This window comes from Rattus norvegicus, chromosome 4, assembly GCF_021556685.1.
Source record: "Rattus norvegicus strain SHRSP/BbbUtx chromosome 4, alternate assembly SHRSP_T2T, whole genome shotgun sequence".
Classification (NCBI taxonomy): Eukaryota; Metazoa; Chordata; class Mammalia; order Rodentia; family Muridae; genus Rattus; species Rattus norvegicus.
The window spans coordinates 163,314,591-163,340,914 of NC_141537.1; the positions used below are offsets into that span (position 1 = coordinate 163,314,591).

Consider the following 26,324-nt stretch of genomic DNA (forward strand, 5'->3'; position numbering starts at 1 on the left):
TTTAATGCTGGATTTACTTAAGGAATTGGTGTTTTTGTTTTGTTTTTTTGTTTTTGTAATTTGTTTTTCATTGTTTTGATTTTTTGTGTATTTTGTTTTCTTTATGTCATTTTGCTTTTGTGTGTTTTTCTTTTGTTTTTTAGTTGTTTTTGTTTTTTGTGGCTTTGGTTTTGTTTTTTGATGTTTATTTTGTGTGTTTCTGATTTTGTTTTTTGTTGTTTTGTTTTTGTCTGTGTTTTTGGTTTCGTTTTTTGTTTTTGTTTCTGTGTTCTTATGATTTTTTTACTGTTTTGTTTTTGTATTTTTTATTTTGTTTTATGTTGTTTTGTTTTTGTGTTGTTTTGCTTTTGTTTTTTGTTGTTTTGCTTTTGGTTTTGTGTTTGTGTTTTTGGTTTTGTTTTGTCTTATTTTTTGTTTTTCTTTTTGCTTGTATTCGTGTTTTTCTTTTTGCTTTTTGTTGTGTTGGTTTTTTGTGTGGTTTTGTTTTTTGTGTTTGTGTTTGGGTTTTTGGTTTTTTTTCACGATTTATTTTCCTTTTTTGTTTTTTTGGTTTTTTGTTTGTGTTTTTGTTTTGTGTGCTGTTACTTTTCTGTATTTTGTGTGTGTATTTGGCATTGGTTTTTGTTTTTGTTTTTTTGGGTTTTTTTGGGTTTTAGATTTTAGTTTTATTTATTTATTTATTCATTCATTCATTTATTCATTTTTTGCTTCTTGTTCCTTTTTTTGTCATTTTGTTGGTTGTTTTTTCCCCCGTTTTGGTTTGGTAGGTGTTCTTTGTTTTTGTTTTTGTTTTTCATTTTCTTATTTTTTTTCCTTCCTGAACATACCCCACTGATTATTTTCCCTAACTCACTTGAAATCCTTGGCCATTATCATTTTCCAATACTCTAGTCCCTGTTTCAACTATTTCCAATAGGAATGCCCTCATTTTGTCATCCCCTGCAGAAGATCAGGAGGGATATCAGCAGGAAGAAGCTGGAGCTGTTCACTAGCATCTCTAATGCTGGAGTTCGATGCTGTTAAATTGAAGCTGGGAGTAGTGGTGGTGCTTTTTTTAGTATTTTTGTTTTTTTAAGCTTGAACATAGTTTAAGAAATGAAAATGGGTTGCCTAGATCTGGGCCATTCTGAACCACCATACTCTACTGACTGACTAGTACAGGGTAGAGAACTTTCGCCCAACTACTCCCTGCTCATCCAGTACTATGAAGAAAAGCATCATGCTCATTTAAAGACTCATTCTTTCCCAGAACCTCATTAGATTTGGAAGTTGATTTGAAGAAAATACAATGGCAAATGGCCATTTTTTATCTCAAGCCCCATCTAGGGTTGGATTGAACCGTTCATTTGAAAAGTTTTACTTAATTTAAAAAATTTTTCTTAAAAAATTTTGGTCTATATTAAGATGAACTTGAGATGTTCTTCATTAGATTAACATTCCCACTGTGGAAGTTGGGGGTGTAGTATTTAGGGTTGATACCACTAGGTTTACAATAACCTATTTTACATGTGGTAGTTTGTATTTAACTTTTCTATTCATTATATTATTGTTCTGTTTATGCAATTTTGACTCAAAAAAGTTTAAAATTATTTACACATTTCACGAGATCTGGTGTCTCCTTTTTCTTTTATGGCATAGTAATGAAACCTGGTTTGTTGGGGGTGGTTAAGGGTGGGAGGGTTGAAAAGCAGGTGTAGAGGGCATGACTCAACACCCCTAAGCCTTGGATACATTGTACACATCCCTGATTGTTATTCTGTTCTTAGCCTCTGCAATGGAATTAGAATGCTCCAGAGAGCAGGAGCTCCTCTTACTTGTGTTGTACAGGGAGAATATATGGGCAGCTGAGTTGGGCAGTGTCCAGCTGAGCTGTAGAGTGGTAATGATGGACAAACAAATTGATGTACACAGTGGCACTTGTCAATGAATCTACTCTATATTATGGTAAATGGGTACTGGGTCCACTGCTCACCACTACCACAGACTTAGACTGACACTGGAAAGGGAAACAGTGTCTTAATAGTTATGCCCAGATTTAGGGAGAGAAAAATGTCTCAATTTTCTTTTGTCTATAGCAGCTTGAGGATGTATAGAAAAGACAACACAGAGTTGGGGGAATGTCTCAGTTGGCAAAGTACTAAGAGTGAGGACCCAATTTACACCCAGAACCCCATTAAGATGAGCTCGATTAAGGTTTATACCAGACAAGAGTCCAGGGCCTTACAGTAGGGTAGTTTCCCTCTATGTTCTCTCTTTCCTTCAGCCTGCCAGCTCTGTAGGCATTTTTTTCCCGTAATCAGCCCTCCTTGCTTTTTCTGCAAGTAGAAGTCTCTAATCAATTCCTTGAGGACAGAAGATCCTCCGGAGGGTCTTCTGAACCGTGTTATTGCCCAAGATGAGTGGTGTCTATTTTCAAATGTTTGATGTGTGTGGTTTTCCAACGAGGATCACATGACCTGGAGAGATGGCTGAAAAACCGAAGCTCGGTGGAAGATGGGAGAGCTGACCCCCTCACCACGTGTGAGTCCAGGTCAGCACCTGAAAAATGAACAGTTTGAAGGAAGTTTTTCAATGTCCAACTGGTAATCAGTAAAAAATACATACTAAAATCTAATACAAGACAAAAATACAACATATCAATAAACAGGCATTCTATTGTAGAAGCACTTGAAAACAAAAAAGAAGTAAAGCTACAAATTGGGAGAGGAGTGGCTGGAGAGATGGCTCAACTGTTAGATCACTGACTGGTTGCTCTTCCAAAGGACATCGGTTCAATTCCCAGCACCGACATGTCACAGCTGTCTGTCCCTCTAGTTACTGGGGATCTGACACCCTCACACAGACATACATGCAGGCAAAACACAAATCAATGCTCATAAAATAATGAATTATAGGGCTGGAGAGATGGCTCAGAAGTTGAACACACTGACTGCGCTTCCAGAGGTCCTGAGTTCAATTTCCAGCAACCACAAGGTGGCTCACAACCATCTGTAATGGGATCCTGGCGCCCTCTGGTGGCCTACACACAGAACACTGTACATAAAATCTTAAAGAAGAAAAAATAATTATAATTTAAAAGAAGGCTGATAATCATAAAAAATTAAGAAACCAATCAGTTATCAATAAAACACCAGAATAAATGTGTGTCCATACAAAACAGCACATACTGCAGAGAGTTTTGAGCTAAAATTAATGAGGAAATTGCAAAGAAAAAGTCACAAGAGCTTCTGAAGCAGAATAATACATCAGAAATTACAAAGAAGAGTGAGTGGTATAGTTGGTGTTGTTTAGAACTTTAAAAGTGATGTACACCGAAAGACAAGCACCAAGCCAGGCAGTGGTGGGGCACACCATTAGTTCCAGCAGAGGAAGGCAAATCAGAGAGTTCCAGGGCAGCAAAAGATATACAGGGAGACCTTGAATGAAAATTAGAAATCAAAATCCAAAGAAAATATAGATCAAACAATATCAAAATTCATAGCAATTGTGACTAGAAAAATCTCTTTTGTTACATAGTAAGTATAAAAAGCCCATAAAATTCAATGAAAGCCTAAGGACTCCTTCCCCTCACCGAGTAAATGCACAAAAATAGATAATTTTGAATTAATATGCAAATAGTCAATAAGCTTGGGAAACATATAAAGAAAACCAGAAGAAAGCAATGTCTTTTGACCTATACACAGATAAAAGTTCTCAAACAATTAAAAAAAATCTGTGGCATTCTTTTCTGTTTTTAAATGTTTTGGCTGCTTGTGTTGGGTGCCACTTGTATGACCACTATCCTCAGAAGTCAGAAGAGGGTGCTGGATCCCTTAGAACTGGAATTATGGGTAGCCACCATCTGGTCCCCAGGTTCTGGGAACCAAACCTGGGTCCTGTGCAAGAGCCACAAGTGATCTTAACTGTTAAGTCTACTTCCCAACCCCACCCAAGCCCCTGCCCCCAAGCATATAATTCCTAAAGAATACACTTGAAAATGCTGAGCTAAGGGACTGGGGATTTAATCTAGTTCTAACATGCTTACCTAGCATGCATAGAGCCCTGGGATGGATACCAGGCACACACAAACCGGGCATGGATGTGTATTCTTACGAATCCAGCCCTGGGAGGCAGGCCAGGGAGATCGCAGTGTCAAGACAATCCTCTACTACACAGTAAGTCTGAAGCTAACCTGGGGTGCATGTGTGTGCGTCTCTCTTGAGTTGTTTTTCCATCATCAACCATACTGCTCTGAGCCCACAGGTCCAGAGTTAGTCGTGCTGGGAGCTGGAAGACATGAAAAATATTATTACAGCGAGCATGAATGAAAAAACTGTGTTGATATGGCAGAATAATTTAAATTGAGGTTCTTTCTTGCTTATACCATTAACACTCTGCTAGAATATTAGAGGTGTTTAATATTTAAGATCCTGGCTATACCGCAGGCCAAATGGCAGTGAAAGGACATCTGGATTGTTGGACTAAAGGACCCTTTTGCATAACATGCTCTTATGAGCAAAAAAGCTGTCAGGTTATTCCAATAACCAAGAAACCTCTGGGAATTTGCGGACGACTCTATTCCCAGGATAAATCTCAGAGACTTGAATCCTGTGAATAGAACGGACTGTACAAAACAGCACCGAAGCCCGGCAGCTTAAGAGACCCGTGGATGGGTAGCCTTGGTGGGTCACAAAGCTGCAGCTTGAAAAAGCTGGTGGATGTTCCACTCTATGGAGAGCATTTAGCAGATGGCCAAATTCACGAAGAAGACATTCTTTCACAGGACACATCTTCATGCTCCTGTGGTGTGCTATTTGATGTAGCTGGCCTTCACTAAAGGCAATGTAGTCTTTGGAACTGCAAAGTAAGCCTGACACTGTAGCCATGATGTTACAGTTATCATTTCCAGGCTCCCAGAAGCTTGACAGGAGACTCTGCAATGAAGTCAGTCCCTCGTCCTTTTGAAATTTTCCACCCTGAGTTTCATTCAGGCCATATTGCTCTGGGAAGTGATCATTACTGGGCATGAAAAACCAGCATGTTGCTGGCCATCAGTGGATTAAAGAACTTGCTCCATAACCATGGGGACTTGAGATTGGATCCTTAGCAATTATGTGATAAGCCACACATGACAGAAAGACATGGAGGCCTAGGACTGGGCAGAGATACGGACAGACAACCTATCAGCCACTAAGCTCCAGATTCAATGCACAAGGCACACAAACATACACTCAGCCACACGCACATGAAATAAAAGTTAATAAATCTTTAGAAACAAAAGGAAAGACGAAAGCTCAAAGGGGGAATAACTATATGTCTTGTAAAACAGGTCATTTTAAGCAGGACAGGGTGGCTTCTGCCTCTAATCCCAGCACTCAGGGAAAAACAAAACAAAACAAAACAAAATGAAAGAGGGTTGCAGCTACTGATGGCCTAGCAGGTAAGAGTGCTTGCTGCTCTTCCAGAGGACCCAGGTTCAGTTCCCAGCACCTACAGAGAAACTCACAACTTTCTTAACTCTAGTCCAAGAGGATCTGATGTGCTCTTCTGGACTCTGTCTGCAAAAATACACACGGTGAGAAAACACTCAGAATCATTACGAACACAAATCAATTTAAAAATATGCAGCAAGCTCAGAGGAGATGGCTCAGCAGTATTCATTCTTAACTGCACAGTTTTGTACAGTTTTACTTTATGTAACTGATATGCTCTACTGTAGATATCTATTTTTGCAGAGAGGAACTAATTTTAAAAAATGACTCACCAAATGACTATTATCTACCTTGTGCTTGGTCAAACAACTTTGCCAAATACCATCTCTGTTCCCTGAATAGGACACAAATGTGCTGTCAAACACAGGAAAGTGAGTCCAGTCTTCTTCCTGCATAAAGAGATCAAGGCTTTTGCAGTGCTTCACTGAGGATGTGCTCTTCCCACTGTATGGGTTTCTTGGGAATAAAGCAAGGTCTGCCACAGATTGTGCTCACACAAACGTGCCTTAAATGCTATGCTCACTACAGCTCAATACTAGGAAATCATTGGAGTCTATCAAAACCATTATGCCAAGGCTTTCCTTGAGATTTGTCCTGATTTAAAGTCTGCCTACTTTGAACATTCTTTCTACTCAACATCAAAGTCATAAGTGGGTTCAAGGTTCACATGCTCTAACTCTCCAGGAGCAATAGCCTGAAACTGATACATGCCGGCATCAGACATGGTTTGCTCTACACGGACTCTGCATGCTCAGCTCCACCTCATTGAGAGTTTACTCACTGTCTGTTATTTGGAGCAACATTACTGTAGGATCTTTGAAATTCAAATGCCTAACTAACATAGTCAGTAGATAGGTTCTGGTTAAATCAAGGGACAAACTGCAAAGTAACCAGAGGCTGGTGTGGTTAGCATATTACAGTAAGAACACTAAGACCTGCTGGGACCGGGGAGGACGACTAAGGTGACTGTAAATCCTCTGCTTTATTAAAATTCTATGTGCATATCTTTGCGCTTTCAATTTGCACTTCCCATCATGCACCTGACACCATGGCACATCAGCATCCCGACCACAACAGTGTAGGAAAAGAAACTGAACCCTATTTGGGAAAATTCTAAACCCATTCCTGGATTTCCCATCTTTCCTTCACTTCAACTCACTATTTCCCCTATTACAGTTTTCCCATAAGGTGAGCAACCCAAAATATGAACATGCAACTTATTCAAGAAACTTGAAACAGCCGGCGGTGGCGTGGGGTGGGGGTGCATAATTTTATCCCAATACTTGGGAGACAGAGGCAGTCTGGTCTCTATAAATTCAAAGCCTGCCGGGTCTACAGAGCAAGTTCCAGGACAGCCAAGTTACATGGGGAAGTCCTGGCTTGAATCACCTCACTGCTCCCCAAATAAGTAACCTGATCTAACCCCGGAGTAGTAGATTTATCCCGTAACAATCTTCACCTAAACTCCTTACTTTGGCTCAGTTCTGAAGTCTCTCTTTGATGGAGACAGCAAATACTGGGAAGAGATTTCTGTCTGGTTTTATACTTGTGGTAGTCCCAGCCTACCCCACACATAGACCATCTATAGGAAGCCATTGAAAGTACAGGGGCTAAAATGAAACAGTGAGAATAGCAATCGACAAAGGGTATGCAGAGCCTATTTGGTTCTAAAATGTGTGTTTTTGAGGATTTGTTTGTTTGTTTGTTTGTTTGTGACAGTGTTTCTATGTGTAATGCTGACTGTCTTGGAGGTCACTTATGTAGACCAGGCTGGCCTCTAACTCAGAGATCTGCCAGACTCTGTCCCTTGAGTGCTGGGATTAAAGGCATGCACTCCAACTGCTTGGCTGAGTTTTTTTTTCTTTTAAAACTTGTCTATTTTTGTTTCCTATGCAATGATGTTTTGTCTTTTTAAGGGTGTTGGATCCCCTGGCACTGCAGTAACATACAATTGTGAGCTGCCATATGGTTGCTGCAAATTGAACAGGGGTCCTCTGGAAGAACAGCCAAGGTTCTTAGCCACTGAACCATCTCTCTAACCCTGAAATGTGTAGTTTTAATAATGGAATTAGTGTAAACAGAAGACTGCCTTATATCTGAGCTGTGGTTTCATATGTGATTGTCTCTAGATAAAAGTAGATGAGACAGAATTCCAGCCTTCAGCATGAAAAGGAAAACCTTCAGCTGGGTTACTGCACCAACAGGCACACATACATTCATCTTTATCCTCAATAAAACCAGCAATGCTTACCTACTTCTAGTGGAACTGGATTCAGGTCCCAGCACTCACATTCAGCACATACGCCTAAGCCTCCAGGGATCCTCACTCAGTTTGCCCGCAAGGTGCTCTGAGCGCACCATTTCTCAGTCCTGGTGTCGTGGGTGGTATTGTGGTGTCGTGGGTTGTGTCGTGGTGTCATGGTGTTGCCAGCAGGCCCTGTTTCTATCCAATTATTCTTCTGTGACTTTACTCTCTGGTTGGAGCAGCCAGCAGCTCTTACTCTAGGTGGTCTCCAAGCAATCTCCCAAGTACCACTTAGTTTTTGTTAGCATTTTGGTTACAAAATTATATATCTTGAGTATGTGTCCTTCTGCCAACTCTACATATTCTAATTATGTGGTATTCACATTGGTGGTTCTCAGACCATAGAAAAATACCCCACTAGAACACTAGAGATTCTTGTTTGTTTCTCTGTAGCTCTGTCTGCCTTGAGACTGACTGCAATTGGCTGTGAACTTGCTGTGATCTGCCTGCTTCTGCTTCCAGGGAACTCACATCCCGGACTACACCACAATGTTGGCTTTTTAAAACTGCTGTTAAACTAATATAGAGGTTGAGATCCAAATTTTTTCAGTAGAACAGGAAAAATTGAAACAATAATTTCACCTGCCATAAAGAAAGATGAGTGTTGTATCATGAAATGTGTTTGTTTTGTTTTATTGAGACAGGGTCTCACTTTTCAGCTATGGCTTCCCTGAATCTTGTTATGTAGCTCAGAATTCACAGAGATCCATGTGCCTGATTCTCCTCCTGAATGCTGGGCCTAAAAGCATATGCCATCATGCCCAGCATAAGACATTCTGATTTTTATTTGGGTGATAATAGAAACAGTTTATTTCACATTGAAATGTAGTCCTGAGATATTTAAAAATGCAACACTTCATAAAGTTGCTTAAAAATAAAATCTTAATGTTAGATACTAAAATGTTATAGATAATTTTTATACAAATTACTACTAGTATTTGGATTCAAAATGCTATTGAAGGAAGAAATGCTCTAGTCATGTAACGTCCTTCTTTCCTTCCATCCTTCCTTCTGTCCTTCCTTCCTTCCTTCCTTCTTTCCATTTTTTTTGTTTTCAGGTTTCCTTTATTGTGAAGTGGCACCATGGCCATGACAACTCTTATAAAGGAAAACATTTAATTGTGGCTGGCTTACAGTTCCAAGGTTTAGTCCATTATCATCATGGCAGGAGCATGATGGTTCACACACAGACATGGTGCTGGAGAAGAAGTCTAGGGGCCTGACATGAGCACCCTAAATCTCAGAGCCTGCCCCCAGTGACAAAGTAATACCCCCTAATAGCAATACACCCTATGAGCGTATGGGGGCCATTTTCTTTCAAATAACCACTTTCTTCCTTCCTTCCTTCCTTCCTTCCTTCCTTCCTTCCTTCCTCCCTCCCTTCCTTCCTGTCTTCCTTCCTTCCTTCCTTTCCTTCTTTAAGACAGGGTCTCTCTGTGTAGTCCAGGATGTACTGGAACTTGCTATGTAGACCAGGCTGGCCTCAACCTCACAGAGATCCCCTTGCCTCTGTCTCCTGTGCGCTGGGATTAAAGGTGAGTGTCACAGTGCACAACGATGCAATGTTCTTAATGGACCAGTCAGGCTGAAACACTGACCTTTGAAACAATGAAAGAACAAGCATTGTTCTAGTTATTATTAACTGTGAACTTGACACGGTCTAGAAGACCTCAAAAAAAGTCTCTGAACTGAGTAATTAGGTTTATAAAGTTGGTTTGTGGACATGTACTTTAAAGTTTGTTTTCATTATCTTAATTGAGATAGGAGAGCTCAGCCCATGTGGGTGGCACCATTCCCTGGGCAGGTGATCCTGGGCTGTACAAGGAAGCCAGTTGATCATGACCGAGAAAATCAATTGTCCAAGGTTCTTCCCTCCAAATTCTTTCCTGCCCTGACTTCATTCAATGATGGACATGACCTAGACAGTGAAACCAAACACACCCTTCTTCCCTAGGCTGATTTTGGTCAGAGTGATTTATCGCAGCAACAGAAAGGAAACCAGGACACATTTGTTTAAAAAGAAGTTAGAGTGAGGTGAAAGGGAAATAGGCCATTAATCAGGATTCCATGCAAGTTAAAAAAAAATAGAACTGACTGTGCTTTAAAATAATTCTTCCACACCAATTATTTTACATACCATGTATTTAAACACACACAGATAAACAATATATAGGTTCAACGACACTCTTTTAAGTACATCTGATTTTCTTCAGGGCTGGGACTGAATCCAGGACCTCACATATGGGGAGCAAGCACTCTGCCAACCTACAAAACAACCCACCAGTAACAACAACAAAAATCCTTTATATCATGAAAATGAAAAGCTAAAAGTAAAACATCAATTCCAGTGGAACATAAGGCACATATTTTAAAGCAGAACACCATTATGATTGTCTGCTTTTAATTGGTAATTTTCAAAGTGAAAAAAACTGGTCCAACAAACCTAACTGACTGAGGCTCACTGACCTTCCATAACTAGGGCACAGAGCGCCCCCTACTGGGTCTTCCTGACTGAATCCAAAAGCTCATTCTATTGACTTAGACTTGAGTTTAACACCAATATTTGAAACTTTAAGGGCTTTGACAACTCATCGATGTATAGGTACTTGTTTCTTGTTCCCATATTCATCTTGCAATGCTCCATTAAGAGTTAGAAACCTTCCTGAAAAAACCTCCAGTAAACAGCGAAATCTCAATAACAGCAGTCACAATCGCTACAGTGAACATCTGCATTAGTGGCCACACAGAGACTCTCAAAATAATGTTTTGATGTGTAATTCACACACCATAAATTTAAAAGTTTCCAGCAAGGCATTTTTCTATACTTCAAGCTTACCTTGAGCTTGGAATCTTCCCAACCCAACCTTTTCAGTGTTAGATTTACAAAACTCTCCCAGCTATCCCAGTTTATTTTTCTTTAAAAATGTATTTTGAAGGCCAGGCATTGAAGTGGAAATTTCTTGTTTCATTAGAGACTCTTTGGGGTTTTCTTGAAACTCTCTTTTTTTTGTTTTAATATAAGTGCAGTCTTGCTCTCTTCATACATACCAGAAGAGGGCATCCTATCCCATTGCAGATGGTTGTGAGCCACTATGGGGTTGCTAGGAATCGAACTGAGGACCTCTTAAAGAGCAGGCAGGCCTCTTAACTGCTGAGCCACCTCCCCAGCTCATTCTGGAAAGTCTTTTCTGAAAATATTTGTTGCTGAGAACCGCCATGAATGTTTTCTGGAAGCAATCTGGTGAAAGGGCATGTGATGTTTTTCTGGAGCGAATGCTTGAGAGAACATGTGATATCTGGAAAGAGTATGAGTGGAAACCAACAGACAGCAGACGATGCTTTTGCACTGGTTCACCTTGCAGCTCACTGCTGGTCTTCCTTGGGCTTCTCTGACGCTGGTCTTCCCTGAGGTCGCTCTTGCCTTGGTTCATTGCTTTCTTCATTTGTCCTGACTCTGAGAGAGAAATGCATCAATGAACGTCTGGTGGTGTTCCAGCTGCTTCTGCTGACTCCTGCTGATTGGTTGGTTGGTGGAGCCTGGAGGTTTCTTCTGGAAGGAGCCACTGTGACTGATTTGTGTTTGGTGTTTGCTGAGTGGACTGGACTGCTGCTGACTGTGAAGATTGGAATCACCCCAAAGACTATTTCTAAACAGATCCATAAACCCCGTTTCCCATTAACCTTTCTTTTCCCCTACCTCTGGTGGGTAGTGAGCTAGAAGGGAGGGTGAAGCATTAAAAAACCACAATTAAAGTAGGTTTTGAAAAAACCCTAAGTCTATAAGGCATGGTGGCTCATGTCTTCAGTCTCAGCACTCAAGAAGCAGAGGCAGTTGAATCCCTGTGAGTTCAAGACAAGCCTAGTCTACATAAGGAGTTCTAGGATAGCCATACTAGACTAGATTACATAGAGCCCTTGTCTTATCAAAGAAAAGTAATACTAATTAGCAAAGTAACTTAATGAATTTTGACGAATATACTGAATATTTACGTAAGTTACTATTGCTGTCTAAGGTGCCTAGAAAGTGCTTTTCCTATAAAGTAGTCACTCGTATTTCAAGCTCCCAAGGTACCAAAAGCCTGGCGTCTCTACCTTCATCTATGTTTCTCTCCATTACTCTGCATACTACATCATCACATGCTTTAACTCAGCGTGAGCTCTGCTAAGTATTAAAGAAATATGTGTTTAAAGACCAAGGCTAGATACCCTGTTTCCAACAGTTCAAGACACAGAGGTATCTTATCACAGCTTTCATGATGCCCTGTTCTGGGACTCTGAATGTCTCCAGACACAGTGTTAAATCTGTAATGAGTCTTAATTGCAGGAACTGCAGTGCCTCAAAGACAGTGGGAACTTCTGCTTGTCATACGGAAGCAGAGCTCAGATAATGGTCAACAGACCACAGAGATAAGGACCAACCAGGCCACACAGAGACCAAGCCTGCTTAGTCATGCTTTTGAAACCCATCCCCTATATAAGCCCAAAGCTCATAGCAGTGCCCCGATGATGGACTTGTAGACACTGAGCCTCTTTATCTGCACCTCCAAACATACCACATTGCTCAATTCTTCTCTGCCTGTCAGTACTTTGTGTCTCTGTGATTGGTGTGGTGTGCCAGGTGGTTGAGCCTAGTTGCTTGGGATTCCCAGAGCTCCTGCCATCACCACAGTGGTTTTGATTGCATTCCTCTAACTAATAGTGCTGAGCGTGCTTTATGTACTCTTGTGCTCATCCTCTCCCAGGCAGCCTTCTCTCAGATGAGCAGCGATCCAATGTGAGTTCTGCCTCCTCCCTGTGAGAGCCAAACTCAAATTTCCCCTCTGATTTGTCTCCCAGACTCTGCCAATCAGACAGATGAATGTGGTGTCTGGAGAAGAAGCAGTTTAGTGTTCCTGCAGTGTCAAGGTCAAGTTTTCCTCACAAGTGGAATAAAAACATAAGTATGAGTATTTGTCCCAGTGTTCAGGGATGCAAGAGCGGTTTCTTAGAGAAAACAATGTAAAGCCTTTTAGAATCAGTCTCAAAAATAAAATATACAGCATTATTTGAAATAACAATTATTATTATTAAGTAATAATTACTTAAATAATATGTATAATAATTATTCTAAGAAATAGTTATTATTTTTTAAAAGATTTATTCATTATGTGTAAATACCTTGTAGCTGTCTTCACCACCTCTTCAGACACACCAGAAGAGAGCATCAGATCTCATTACAGATGGTTGTTGGCCACCAAGTGGTTGTTGGGATCTGAACTCAGGATCCTTGGAAGAGCAGTCAGTGCTCTTAACCAGTGAGCCAAATCTCCAGCCCCAGATATTTAATATTTATAAATGTAATAGTAGTAATACATTATTATTATTGGCAGGGTCTCACTATGTAGCCCTGTCTGGCCTGGAACTCACCGAAATTCACCTCCATCTGTCTCTCAAGGGCTAGGATTCAAGGCATCAACAGGACTAACAGCAGTTCTTTGTGACACTTAATAGCTACTTGATCAGATCCTTTGTGTTATATCATTATTTTGGAAGAAGGGAACAGATTTATTTTGCTTAGCTCAAGACTGAAATTCTAGAATATATGTCAAGTCCTTATAGGAAAACACCTACCAGGAATCTACCTGAAGTGATAATAGAGTGAACAGATTTAATGGAAACACTGTGAAAACTGTCAAAGATAGAGCTTTTCTCTCTGGACGTCATTCTAAATTAAAAGCATCAAAATGACAACCTATGGTCATTCTTGGCCAAACACTGGTCAAAATGTTCTCTGCAATTACAGAAACGACCTTGTCATTTCAGTCACAATCACCAACAATGTTTTCTACCAATACCTAATGTGACTGATTAGAAGATGTTAGCATTTTGAAAACCTTTTCTTAGCTACCTTGTGAGTGTGAAACCGTATCACTCAATATTTAGTAGCAGGCAGTGTTAATGGATGGGATTTTAAGGTTTTTATTGGATGAAATATGGCAATATACGGAAAACCTGTATAAACCAAAGAACGAGTATTTTCCAGAAGACTTATACAAGCTGCTCAAGAAATAGCTTAGCAGTTAAGAGCACTAACTGCTCATCTGGAGGACCAGGGTTCAATTCCTGGCACCCAGCTTGTGGTTCACAAACATCTCTAATTCTACTTCAAGGGGACCCAATGCCCTCCTCTGGCCTTATGTGTACTGTATACATATGGTGCATAGATACATATAAAGGCAAAAACACTTATGTACAAAACTAATAAATATACATATATATTATAGCTTTTTAAAAGATCATTACAAATTTAAGAATGTTAAAATTGTGAATACCCTTTAAGTGTGAGTCACTTTGAATGGAAACTATAACCAGGACAGCAAGGTCACTGATACGGTTTTATAACTGGCCTGGTAATTGACATTAACAAACTCTCATTCTTAAATAAAAATGTTCTGAAACTCTATTTTTCCCTTTCATAAGGGTTTTTTTTTATTCCATTTTGTGATTTTTAATGATATATATGTTTGCAAGTCTCTGTGTGGGTATGTACATGCAAGTGCTGGTGCTCCCAAAGGCCAGAGGAACTGGGGTGCCTTGTAACTGGACTGATAGGTGGTTGTGAGCAATTGTCATGGGTACCGGGAAATGACCTCCGATCTCCTGCAAGAGCAGCATGGCTTTTTTTTGCTGAGCCATCATCTTTCCAGTTTCCTTCTTTGCTTTTTGAGTCGGGGTTTTTATTATGTAGATAAGTCTGGCTCAGTCCATGTTCTAAAAGAACCTCTCTATTAGCTTGTTATGAAATAGTATGAGTTAGATGTTAGATTACCATATTTTCTAATGACTTACATATTTTTATTTTATGTGCATTAGTGTTTTGCCTGCATTGGACATCTTTGACAGAGTGGGACTTGTACCCTGGTACTGAATTTCAGACAGTCGTGAGATGTCATGTGTGAGGTGGGTATTGATCTTAACTGCTGAGGCATCTCTCCAGGCCAGATCATGATTCCTAATATTACCACAATTTAAATAGCCTAAGGTCTAATCGCATAATTTTGCTAGTAGACTAAGAAATTGTGATTACCTTCATAAAAGTGGGTATAGGTTTTTGGGCTTTTAAACTTAAAAGCCTAGTCTTGTTTATTTTATGTGCCCCTTCGTGTGTGTGTGTCTGTGTGTGTGTGTGTGTGTGTGTGTGTGTGTGTGTGTGTACACATATGCCATGGCTCTAAGGTGGAGGCAGAGGACAGCTTATTGGAGACAGTCCTTTACTTCAACTATGTAAATTCCGAGGTCAAATTCAGAAGAGACTTGGTTTCAGGGGTCTTTACCGAACTATCCAACTATCTTTCCAGCCTAGCTTTCTCCTCTTAGTATCTTATTTGCTATTTAACTGCCTAAAACAGAATGGAACCAACCCTCCGTAAGATTTGGTGCCATAGGTTCTTCAGCTGTCTTGAGGGCAACATTCACAGCCCATTTCCCTTTTGAAATAGGACCTTTCTGTCATCTCCCACACCACTTTAAACATAAAGATCCTTTCAACATTTCCCATGAGAGCCATCCCAGCCTCACCACAAACGTCAGGGCTCCCACATCTCTCTGCTTTTGCATCATGCCTCATATGCCCTCTGCCCTAGGTGAGACTCCAAGTGGGTGCTGAGAGGAGAACACAGGTCCTTTGCTAGAACAGTTGCTCTTATCCACGAAGCCAACTCTCCATCTGCCTCGCACACTAGGGTCTGCACCTTCCACCTCCCAGTGGGGGACCTCAATTCTGACCCCTGAACCTCAGCGAGTTTCAGGGACCCAGCTGGGTGGGTGGGAATGTGGTTCGCTGGGGAGGTATCCATCCTTTTGCTCATCTCCTTCCGGGAGGAGTCCGGAAGCAGCACCTACAGCTCCGCCCTCCACAGCCTCAGCCAAGAGCCACCCGCCTTGGCAAAATGACAAAACCTTGGGCACCGGACACAAGCAGGGAGCACTACCCTGGCAGTTCTAAGCCCCGCCCAAGCTGACCACGAAACACCTGGGATCCGCCTCTCGCACGTTTTTAATTTTTTCCCTTAAGATTTTGCTCCACTCCCAAGCAGCAAGCCCCGCCCTCATCCTATTTCTCCAGGTCCGGGCTCCGCCTTCGGCGCTCCTAAGTTCCGCCCTCATTCTGTTGCTCTACACTCGGACTCTGCCTCTCGCGCTCCGAACCCCGCCCTCATCCTAACTGCCCAATATCTGTCCTCCGCTTGCTAATCTTCTAAGCCCCGCCCTCATCCTAATTACTACAAACCTGGGCTCCGCCTTCATGGTTTCTAAGATCCGCCCTCATTTCTGTTGCTTCTCTCCGGGGCTCCGCCTCTCGCCAGCCCAGCCCCGCTCTACACACAGGGTTCTGCCTTCTGTGCCCCTAAGCTCCTCCTTCAGTCTCATGACTTCACACTGAGGTCCTGCCTCCCAGGTACAGGAGCTGCTCTCCAGGCGCTCACCAGTCCTTCCCGCAGTCTGGCTGTTACCTACGATCCGCTGTGTATTTGCACAGGGTAGGGGTGGGCAACCAGTGGCTCCTGGCAACGGTGATAAACCCGGCACAGAAGCAGAGTCGCCTTTAGGACCTTCCACTTGTAACGCGGCCCCTCACACAAGTAGTCCCATAGTCCAGGGGAGAGGAATCTAGGGCGGGCCTGGAGAAGTTGTAGGCTCAGGCAGACCGGTGAGGGAGTGTCCCATCAGCCTCAGGAAGGCACTCAGAGACACAAGGAGCAGAACCTCTTTCCCAGACGTTAGAGACGCCCCTCCCCCTCCAGGGACCGTTACCCGTCGCCTCCTGAAGGATTGATCTGAGATTTTCTCTAAAGTGGCCTGAGGCACCATTTGCCTAGGGCACGTTTTCTTGTGGCCTCAGAAGGTAGTGCTCTGAGCCATTTGGTCCAGGGGGCACATGGGGCATCACTTTTATGTAGCGATTGTGCCAGGGGCTGGGGAAAGGGCAGAAGCTAATGTCCACAGGCAATGCCAGTTACATGCCAAATGCACCAAGCACCAAGGCAAAGCCACTAGGCCGCAGCTGCCTTCTTTCAGGCAACCCACTTTTGTGCTAAATCACCCCGAAGGCTTCTTTTGTCAGGATGATGCAAAGACCATAAGTAACAGCAGCCATTCATTCAAGAATGTAGATAAAAGTAGTTCCCTAAAACTAGGAGTGGTGTGAATAATATTTATTCCTTGCCTCTAAGGGTTTATTAAGAACATTTAAAATGCCTTTGAGATGACAAAAGTTAAGACTCATTGTCCTTAGGTTTGCCTCCTAAGGTTAGAAGTTTATGCTCCCCTGTAATCAATCCTGTTAACATTTTACTCTCTCTAATATTTTTTCATTCATTCACCAATTTACTTTCATCCTGGTCAGGCTCTGTCCTCCCTTCTTTTCCAGCATGTCCGTGCACTGGCTGTAGACTCCACACCCTTCAGTATGGCAACACAACTACTTAATCCTTAGAGGATGTGCAGCCAATCAAGGTGACTAGAGGCCTGCCAGGAGAGTTTACTAAAAGATTTCATTTCTCGGGTATTCAGGTAACTTACCCACAAAAACTCATTCTTTTTCTTTTTTTAAATTTTAATTTCATATATGTTGGTGTTTTCCCGTATATACATCTGTAGAAACCCTTGGGACAGGAGTTACAGACATGAACTGCTGTGTGGGTGCTGGGAAATGAACTCAGGTCTTCTGGAAGAACAGCCTGGCTTCCTGAGTCATCACTCTAGCCCTTGGATTATTTTTCAAGACATTTCTCATCTGTGCCTTAAAGAATACTAGAATTGTATCTTATAAGTATATCTTAAAGTGCATTGTCTCCTGAAAGAAAGGTTTATTTGCATACCAAAATCAATCGTCTAAATGTAATTAAAATGTTTTTAATGCAAAAGAGGCGAATGTGTATGAAAGTTTTCATCTGCTTCATCATAGTATTCAAGAAATTCTGGAGAATTTCAGATATTCAAGATTGCGGACATGTAATCTTTTTGGTTTTCTAATTTTTGTTTTCTTTCAGGTTTTTTGGGAGGTTTACTTTCTATAACTGCCAGGTCAGGGAGGGGGGTCTCAATATATTGCCCGTACCTGAACTCCAAGGCACAAGTAATTCTTTTGCCTCAAGAATCCCAAATGATGAAATTACAGAATTGTGAGTTCATACTGTCTATGTATACTTTGATAAGACTTTGGATTTAGAGTTTGGCAGAGACATGGGATAAGATATTTCTATGAATTTAGAAATATGGAGAGTGGTGGCTGGAGAGATGGCTCAGCGGTTAAGAGCACTGACAGCTCTTCCAGAGGTCCTGAATTCAATTCCCAGCAACCACATGGTGGCTCACAACCTTCTCTCATGAGATCTGATGCCCTCTTCTGTGAGACAGTGACGGTGTACTCACTTAAATCTTTAAAAACAAAAAAAAAAAAAAAAAAAAAAAAGAAATCTGGAGAGCATAGTGATGTGGATTGCATTATGTTCCATTAAAACCTATATGCTATGGTATAGTGGCACATATCTGTAATCTCAGCACTTGGGAGATAGAATTAGGAAAATTATAAACTCAAGGCCATTCTTGGATACATATAGTGAGTTTGAGGCCAAGCTGGGCTACATAAAACCTTGTTTCAAACAAAAGTAGATAAGCAAAGAATTTTTTATATTTCCCAGTGAGGCCATATAGTTGCTATGGTTGCCCTGACCACATAATATAGACATTGTCAAGAAAGAAAAATGGTACAAGTGCAGGGTGTCTGTCTGTCCTCCAAGAACTCAGGAGGCCAGGGCAAGAGGCAGAAAGCTCTCAGGTTGGGAAATGGCCTGGGTTACAAACTGGGACTGTGTGAGAAAGCAAGTGAGAAGACACTGCAGAGGGAGACGGCTCCGTGGTTAAGAGCACTTGCTGTGCCGGGTAGCACAGACTTTAATCCCAGGATGCAGGACACAGAGTCACGCTGATCTCTGTGAGTTCAAGGCCAGTTCCTAGAGGGACTCTTAACCACCCCCAAACAACAGCAACAGCAGCAGCAACAACAGCAACCATGACAACAACAAGAAGCCGCTCTTGTTGCTTTTGCCGAAGACCTAGGTTTGGTTCCCAACACCAGCATGGCAGTTTACAGCCTTCTGTAGCTACAGTTGAAGGGGATCTGATCCTTCTTCTGACCTCCAGGGGCACCAACCACACCTGTAAAATGCACATAGATGCATGTTGGCAAAACACTCACACATATCACATCTTAAAGAGTTAAAAAAAAAAAAGACAATACAGATCGGGGAAAACAATTTGCAAACTCTGTGTCTTACAGTCAGCCTTGAATATATGAATAAGTCTAAACTCAACAAAAAGACAACCCAATGTAAAAATGAGAGATGATGCCAGGCAAGTGGTCAAAGTCTGTAATTCTGGCTAATGGGCAGGTTGAAACAGGAAGGTCACGAGTTCAAGTCCTAACTCAGCAACTGAGTGAGACCCTGCCTCAAATTTTCAAACAGAAAATGAGGACTGAGGGTCCAGCTCTAGTAGAACACTTGACTCAGAGAGACAGAGAGGAAGGGATGAGGGGAAGGAATTGAAGAGATATTTCTTTAATGATATACAAACAGCAGGAAGAACATTGAAAGTTGACTGTATAGTCATTAAGAAAATGCAAATCATAATTTTACTAAGATACCCCATCAAACTTTTGAGGATGTCTGAAAGAGAAAGTTTTAAGAAGGAGGGACTGGTTCCCCCCATATACTGCTATTGGAAATGAAAATGATTTTACAAGCAAAGCATCTTTGTAAAAATATGGAATAATTCTTTGAAAATTCAGTTACCACATGACACAAAAACTCCACTCTTAGTTGTATATCAAGGAATAAAAACGAATGTCCACTCCAAATTTGGTACACAGGTTTTTTCTTAGACTGAGTCTTGGCTTTGGTGCCCATGTTTCTCCTTCTTAAAGGTAAGTGGTATTCTCATGGGCTCCAATCTGGGAGATCAGACGAGATCTTGTCCTGCCTTGGGAAGGTGGGGACAACAGAGAGGGCCAGGGCACTGTCTGTGCTCATGTGGGAGGGGCACAAAGGCAGAAAAATGCAGTGGGGCACATTTGGCAATTGGGAGAATCTGGTCAGTCATGGGCAGTCCCCTGCACCCTGGCCTGCTCCCTCCTACTATCTCTGTCTACTGTATACACATAGGAAGGAAACTGGTCCAGGCAAGAAACTGCTGCCTGTCTCACAGTCAGCCTTCCTTCCCAGGCCCCTGTTTGCTCAGTCTGCTTGCCAGAGCACTGATGAGAACCTGCCCAGAGTAGAGGCCACTTGGGTTTCCCTGAATCCATGCAGCCGCTGCCCTCTCTGAATCCATGCAGTTGCTGCTCACTCTGAGGCGCTGTGGTGGTTGTCCTGCAGCAGGCCTGGGCTTATCTCCAGTGAAAAGGCCATCAGGGTGCAAAGGGCAAGGGGTGGAGCTGTTAAGGCCCAATTCTGAGAGGATGCACACTGGACTGAGGACTGGAACATGGAAATCCCAAGATCCAGAACCAGGTGAAAACTATCCTAGGCTGCCTGTCCTTGTCAGGGGAAGGCATGCCATGGGGCACACTGGTGGCAAAAGCTCAGTTTCCTGGGCCTTTCCATTATCCATTCCATAGCTCCCTTCTGGGCCTGACATTCCTCTCAGACACATGGCAATCAAGGCCGTCTGCTCATCCGTCATCCACCCGATCCCTCACACCTGTTCCAGGCCCAGTCCATGAGCTGCCCACCCTCACGGAACAGCTATGAAGAGGGCCCATGGAGGGGGGTGTATTCAGGAGCCTGGTCACTGAGAGGGACAGCTGTCCTGGACTGCAGCTGCCGGGTGAGGTGGTGGTGGAGATGGATGGACCCTGGTGCCCAAGGACTGACTAGCTGAGGTACCTTGAATCGGGTCCTCCAGCATGGACCCCCACCTCGAAGTTCAGGGTGACAGTGCCCCCCCCGCTTCATCTCACTAATCCTACTTTGTTCTCAGTTACTAATTCTTTCATAATACAGAATTATCTCTTTAGTCTCTTTTTTTCTGCCCCATTGTTCCCAGAAGCACTGGGCTATGAGTGGATATTCATCCATCAACAAGTAGGTGTTTTGAAGGGATCCTAGGGTGGGAGGTGACTGAGGAGTTGGAGTCCATTTGAGACAGAGGGTTCAAGTTGGGGTCTAGAGCTGAGGGGTAAAGTATATACCCCTATGCACTATACACACACACACACACATGTATGTGTATATATATATGTGTGTGTTTATATATATATATATATGTTTCTGTGAATAGATATATGCATACATAATATAGATGTATTATACTGAGGGACTTGAGTTTTGTCACAGCACCACCCAGAGTTGAGAAGTGTAATAGCTATGTACCAGGCCTGGTGTGCGGGTACTGAGTAAGATTTGTCAAGAGCACGGTTCTTGACCCCATGGACCTTCCCCTGAACAAGTCACATGAGCAGGGGCTGCAGAGACAGGATCAGCTGCCTTTGTGTGTAGCCTGAGAGGCTCTTTGGTATTGGGTCTTCCCAGCATGGTGCATGGGGATGTCTTTTAAGTACTACATCTACTGACATATATTATCTAGTAGTTGATTTGCTTATAAACAAACTGAGTGTGGTGGCTCGTGCCTTTAGTGTCTGAGTCCGAGGTCAGAATGGCCTGAAGAGTGATTTCCCGAACAACCGAGAACACACGGAGAAGCCTTGTCTCAACCAAACCAAATAACAAAGGAGCCACAGTTCTTGTTTTCATGATTGCATTGCTAAGGTAAATAAGGAATAAAGGGAATTGATGTCACTAGGTGGGGCAGCACACACTAGAATCCCAGCAGAGGCAGAGGCAGAGGCAGTTGGATTTCTGAGTTCAAGGCCAGCCTAATCTACAGAGTGAGTTCCAGGAAGGCCGGGACTAAACTGAGAAACCCAGCCTTAAAACCAAAAAAAGAAAAGAAAAAAAGAAAAAAGTGAATTGATTTCAAAGGTATCTATCACAAGGGCCAGCAATATGGCTAAGTGAGCAAAGGTGCTTACCATTAAGCCTGATGACTTGAGTTCAACTCCTAGAACACACATATTTGAAGGAGAAAATTTACTCATGCAAGTTTTCCTCTGACTTAACCATGCACATAGTACAACACCACAAAACCTTTGTGTAAGTTGATAAGTTAGTGCTAATTATGCTTTAAGTAAGGTAGCTTGGAAGACATTATACACACACACACACACACACACACACACACACGAGTCCACATATGCAGACATAATACATGTAATATATATATAATATATAGATTTCTAATATATATATGAAGTATCATCAAAAGATAATAAATTAGGTGCATGACTTCTGTAATTCTAGTACTCAGGAGGCTGAAGTCAAAGGAATGAAGGTTGAGGTCAGCCTGGACTATATAGCAAGACCTTAGTTGAAGCAAAGACACCACGAGGGTCTGGTGTGGTTGATGAGGGTAACACTGGTCAGAGCCCTGTGACCCCATATCTGTCATCTGAGTTTTGTCACCCTATCTCTGGTTTCAGTCCCTTTCCAGGTCATTCAGACTCATGACAATGTTTTTCTTCTTGCTGATTGGTGGGCAACATTTCTGCCCTGTTCTAGTCACAGCATAACCTAAGCTCACACACTGTCTCTGTGTTTTCAGGCCAGTCTGGCATACTTGGTCTCCTGGGGTGCTCACACGACTTAGAGAATGTGGGAGAAAGCCTGCCTGGGTTCAGGTCCCTGCTCACTTCATTTGTCACAGGAAGACCTTGAGCCGTGGATGACCCACATCCTCCAGGACTCACGGTTGCTCTTCCTGCCTTGCTGCACACCCTGCAGCTGTCCTTCCTTCCCCCAGCATTATGATGGTCACAGGGGGAGACTGCCGCTGTTCTGGGTTGGGAATGGAGAGCGTTTAGTAAGGGGACGGTTTGTCAGAGGCTAAGCATCGGCTTGGATGCTGCTGGAATTGTTTGCTTTCCTTCCTCCTACTGAACGACTCCATGTGAACCATGCATAGCGCAGACACCGCAAACAATATCTCTCCTTCTGTGCATGACTGTGTCCTCGTTCACATGTTCTTTTCACCCATAATGGGAAAGGTTAACACTTCTCAGCAGCCTCTCTCTCTCTCTCTCTCTCTCTCTCTCTCTCTCTCTCTCTCTCTCTCTCTCTCTCTCCTCTCTCTCTCCGTAATACATCTTCCATGCTACCTTAATTACAGCATACTTAACATCCCCTTAACAGCTTACACAAGATTTCACTGTAGAAAGGAAGTGCCAAAGGAAAGAAAACTGGTACTTGAGTGTCACTTAGGGCTGTAAGACTGCTCATCATTTGTGCCGAACTCCTACCCAGACTTCCTGGGTTCTGCACCAGAGTTGTAGGTCTCATAACCTGCATCAGGATAGGCAGTTCACAGCCTACACTCTGGATCCTGTGGCACTTCCCTCTGTGCTGTGTGGTAAGTGAAGAAGTCTCACGGAAAAACCATTCTTCTCCTGGGCAGTGCTAGTACACACATTAAATCCAGGCGCTTGGGAGCCCCTCACCTACAGGGCAAAATCCAGGACAGCCAGGGCTACACAGAGAAACGCCATCTCAAATGAACAAGCAAAGAAACAAAGAAGCAAACCCTGAGTCTTTGTTTATACCATTGCATTGCTTAAGGTAAAATGAAGAAGAATTGGTGATGCTGGTCAGTGGTAACTAACACCTTTTATCTTGGGACTTAGGAGACAGGCTTGTCTACATGGTAGGTTCCAGGGCAGCCAAACCTAACAGCAGGACCTTGTCTTGGGAAAGCAAGAGCAGACACAGAATCAGACTTCTGTAAGTCATTTGTAGGAAAATGAGTGGAGTTAGAAATCATTAAATAATGTCAAACAAAATAAGGTCAACCCAGCGAGGCAAATGCATGCTTAAACACTTACACACACACACACACACACACACACACACACACATACACACACACACACATACAAACACACACACACAAACACACACACAAACACACACACACACAAACACACACACAAACACACACACACAAACACACACACAAACACACACACACACACACAAACACACACACACACACACACACACACACACACACACACACACACATGCAGATATGTAAAAGAATTCCTGAATTGAAATTCAGAAGAATGTGTCAGTGAGATGACTTGGTATCTGCCCCTGACTCCAAGCCTATTGATTCACACATTAGAAGAAGGGAACCAGTACCCGATACCCAAAAGTTGCCCTTTGGCTCTCTCAGATTCATCTGGCATGGGTGCACTCATGCACATCAAATAACCTTCCTCCCTGCCCCCGCCAGCGGGCACCCAGTTATTCAGGGTCCCAAAGAGGCCTTCTACCTGTGTATCAATGGGGGTGAAGAGAAGAAGGAGACCAAGCAAAAGTTCTGTTGTCAAGGTCTCATTTAATGGGGTGAGCGTTACAGGTTTTAAGGCTTTCAGGTAGGGGGAGTGTCCTTTGTGAAACACAAAGAATGGAGGGAGGAGGGCATTCCAGCAATGATAGCAGAAGGTGAGGAGGTCATGCAATGGAGACGCCAGAGTCTGGTGTTTGCTCAGGCTGAAACATCCTGTGAATGTTATCTTTCTGTGCCATAAATTCATGGGAGAGGATTTTTGTCCAACAATCTCAAGACTTTATGGCAGTCATTTCAAGGTTGAACCTCTGTGGCCATGCAGCCAAGAGTCATGTAGCCACTTTGAGCCATAGTCACAAAGCGGCCAGGCCCAAATCCAATATGGCTCCCTACACCTCCCAAAACTAAAGAGCCAAAAAGGGGTGACCTTCTGGAAATGTTTACCAAGTTTATTATCACACGCACTTGGAGGACATCTGCCATGGTCTGTGGGGACCCAGCTATCTCTTGAGTTAGCCACAGAACTGGCTATTATCTATGTGTTTGCTGAAGGCACAAGTTACAGGGACATGGACTTACATCAGGGTTCAAGAAAAATCCTGTGGGGCCACACAGTGTGTGGAAGGGTTGGATTCTCTGATGCATGAAGAAGGTCTAGGTTGCAGTAGAAGCCTCTGGACATTGAAACTGCTGGAGATGTGAGAAGTGAGAGAAAGCTGTAGGTACGCAGGAGAGTCTGCTCATGGGAGAGGCCGTAACTGCAAATGGCAGAACCGTGGAGGCTAGAAAGCCTAAACTCTTGCACCTCAGATATCTCCTTATCCCTGGATATCAGATGTGGAGCTGTAGAATCTCATGATTATGCATGAGTCCTATGGAAGAACCCGTTAATATCCCAATGGTATGGCCCTGATCCGGTCCTCATTTGGGGATGTAGATCAGCCTGCATTGATGATTCAAAGACTGGGTGTGCCCATTGGCTACCCCAGCGCCTTGTTAAGACCTTTAACCCACCCAGGGACAACCCTGAGGAAAAGTTTAACTATGCTTAATTACAGACATTTCAAGGTTGAACCTCTGTGGCCATGTTCCCCTACATCTGGAATCTTGGAAGCATCATCCCGACTGCCCTTGCTACATCGCCTCACCAGATCTTCAACTATACTTGGGTGATTCTTAATGGCGCTGGAGATGTGGTGTCTGCCAACTCCACCACTGCTGCACGAGTTCGCTGGCCCAAACTTGAGGTAGATCTTTGCAAATTAGTGCTAGGAGCTTACCTTGATTGGAGCACATGACATCTTTGCCCCCCCCTGCCCTGAGCTGGCAGACCCCAGTACTGACCCGGGTTGCAGTAATACACTCAGAAGAGCCACATTGGCCCTTCAAATTGGGGGGATTTATTTATGCCCTGCTGACCACAGAGATCATACAAAGGCCAGAGGCTGTGGGTATGAAACTGATTTCTACTGTGCCTCCTGGGGCTGTGAGACCACTGGAGACACGTACTGGAAACCCAGCTCTTCCTGGGATTACATCACAGCTAAAAGAAAATTCTCCAATGCCTGGGTCACCAGTCTGGGCCGACAGCCCCTCAATAACATATGCCCTACTGACTCGGACCTGAATGGGTGGTGTAATCCTATCCAGATCTCTTTTACAGAAACAGGGAAAAGGATAAACTGGGAATAGTGAGGTTTCAAGTGGGGACTTCACTTATATAAACAATATAGAGACTTTGGCCTCACCCTAAAAATTAAATTTCAAAAAACCCGGCCACAACCACCACCAGTGGCCATAGGGACCAATACACCTGCACCCAAGGTTGGGTCACATTCGAGAGATTCTGTACAGGTTACACATCAACCCAACAATTCATCATTTCCCTTTATCAACCCACATTCCCTGATGGGCCCCCCTGTACTGTCAATATGCTCATAGAAATGCTTAATAGCTCCTTACCAGCCCTCGCCAATATTAATTCTACTATAGCCCTAGATTATTGCTAGATCTGTTATCACTCCTCCCCTCCCTTTTACGAGGGACTAGCAACCTTTGGAAACCTCACCTTTACTAATGAGACCCATTCCCTACACCAGTCAGCA

At 42.9% G+C, this 26,324-nt stretch overlaps 2 long non-coding RNA genes across 11 annotated transcripts; one reads left to right on the forward strand and one right to left on the reverse strand.

Annotated features, from left to right (window-relative positions):
- Positions 1–1,913: 1,913 nt before the first annotated feature.
- On the reverse strand, positions 1,914–16,525 carry LOC147995075 (uncharacterized). Of its 8 annotated transcripts, none has more exons than XR_015686195.1 (4): positions 16,269–16,519; positions 5,744–5,860; positions 4,172–4,266; positions 1,914–2,538 (listed from the first exon to the last, which is right to left on the reverse strand). It is a non-coding gene; the product is annotated as an uncharacterized LOC147995075 (long non-coding RNA). The 8 variants fall into 8 exon arrangements; XR_015686194.1 differs by having other exon boundaries at positions 16,242–16,513; XR_015686191.1 differs by having other exon boundaries at positions 16,046–16,509.
- On the forward strand, positions 16,124–25,953 carry LOC108350763 (uncharacterized). 3 transcript variants are annotated; one of them, XR_015686200.1, is made up of 3 exons: positions 16,124–16,213; positions 17,186–17,328; positions 25,278–25,953. It is a non-coding gene; the product is annotated as an uncharacterized LOC108350763 (long non-coding RNA). The 3 variants fall into 3 exon arrangements; XR_015686199.1 differs by lacking the exon at positions 25,278–25,953 and adding an exon at positions 17,416–17,683 and having other exon boundaries at positions 17,186–17,271; XR_015686201.1 differs by lacking the exons at positions 16,124–16,213; positions 25,278–25,953 and adding exons at positions 16,574–16,660; positions 17,416–17,683 and having other exon boundaries at positions 17,186–17,271.
- The last annotated feature ends 371 nt before the right edge of the window (positions 25,954–26,324 follow it).